Source organism: Hemitrygon akajei, chromosome 5 (genome assembly GCF_048418815.1).
Source record: "Hemitrygon akajei chromosome 5, sHemAka1.3, whole genome shotgun sequence".
Lineage (NCBI taxonomy): Eukaryota > Metazoa > Chordata > Chondrichthyes > Myliobatiformes > Dasyatidae > Hemitrygon > Hemitrygon akajei.
The window spans coordinates 18,734,200-18,734,493 of record NC_133128.1 but is presented as its reverse complement, the minus strand read 5'-3'; positions in this window follow the sequence as shown (position 1 = coordinate 18,734,493).

The following is a 294-nucleotide window of genomic DNA, read 5'->3' as shown; positions in this document are numbered from 1 at the left end:
GCCGTCGCCGTCCCACCCGCTCTTTATATAATCTCGGTTGCACCCTAGCTTGATGGGAGAAGTACAATCGTCCTTTCTCCATCGGGCTAATGGTCCGCCGAGGGGCGGTTGCACTTTGTGATTGGATGGAGAGGGGGGAAAGGGCGGGGCAAGGCGCCCTGAGGGGACGGCGAGAAATCAATGATGAGTGTCACTTGGCCAACAAGGTAGGTTGTTCAGACACTTACCCCGGACTGGTGCATAAAAGACATCGTGCTCCTGCCAGAAGTCAAGTAGACTTGTCTTCAATGTATT